Source organism: Atta cephalotes (assembly GCF_000143395.1).
Source record: "Atta cephalotes unplaced genomic scaffold scaffold00001, whole genome shotgun sequence".
NCBI lineage: Eukaryota > Metazoa > Arthropoda > Insecta > Hymenoptera > Formicidae > Atta > Atta cephalotes.
This window is the reverse complement of record NW_012130065.1, coordinates 12,578,113-12,579,422: the sequence shown is the minus strand read 5'-3', so window position 1 is coordinate 12,579,422 and position 1,310 is coordinate 12,578,113.

Here is a 1,310-nt window from a genome sequence, read left to right as displayed (position 1 = left end):
TATATATATATATATATATATATATATATATATATATATAAATATTAAATGTGACCGGAACTTTTGAATTATTATAAATAATATTATATGTATTATATATATAATAACGAGTGCCAATTTGTCAGTGATTTCCTTCGCAAATAAAAGCACCATACGAGTACGCGTTTATTTCAATCTGCCAAAATTGATTTAGTAATCATCTCAAATTGTTAAGACGACAAGAGAGAACTATTACCGACTTGCAATTTATATTTTGATACTATAATTACGAATCTCCATTCACTGAGCATTGAAATCGTTCGACTGATTGTGAGCCAGCGATTCCTTCCGACATTTAAACGTACTTCAATGACTGTAATAAATAATTCTCTCGCAAAATACGTGGCGATTCCAAAATAATATCAGCATAGTTCCTAAACGCAAAGGATCCTCGACGAAACGATTACGATCGCTAAAGGCACATTTGTACCGCACTTGCAGCTATCAAATGAACAAGGTACAGACAATGCGAGCATTGGAGCCCTTTTGTACATTGTATCCTACAGTATCGCTTTCTAAATTTCCCGCGTAAATTATGAGCCATTATGCATCTCAGTACTGATCACGCTTTGATCACGATGTACGAAAGAACTCAAAATCACTAATTAAGGAAATGTATAACGTTCGCTAGTATGTAGATACGTTTTGTATTTATAGTTCTATCATAGAGGTATTAATAAATTTGTTTCGATGTTATGCAAAGCACTGCAGTTGTGATTTTGAATTATGGAGCGTTACCAGACAGTGTTACTAAAATTTTGTAAAAAATTTCTTAAAAATTCGTAAATTATTTTTTAAATTATTTTCATTCGAAGTTCCAGGTAAGATTAAAGAATTTTTTAATGCAATGTTGAAATAAATTAAAACGTAAGTAGAACTATATCTCGTAAATTAATTCTCGTTAATTCTCGTTAATTAGAAGACGGGGACATTGTATTGTTTTTTTACAATTGGAGCTGCGGAAACTATAATACAGAGAAGATTCAATCTATAATATAGTATCAATGGACAATGAGCTATTTTTCTGCTACTGACTTTCTCTCTTACTCTGATTTTTTTTAAATAATAAAAACCTCGCAAAACTCACACATTAGAATGTACACGGATGTACGTGCTATACTTAATGCTAATCCGTCATTTAAAGTTATTATTATTATATTATTATTATTATTATATTTACTATTATTATATTGTATCTTTACTTAGAAAAATGACACAACTAAAAAATGTAATTTTTTTCAATTACTAGTATGGATGAGTTAGATTATTCT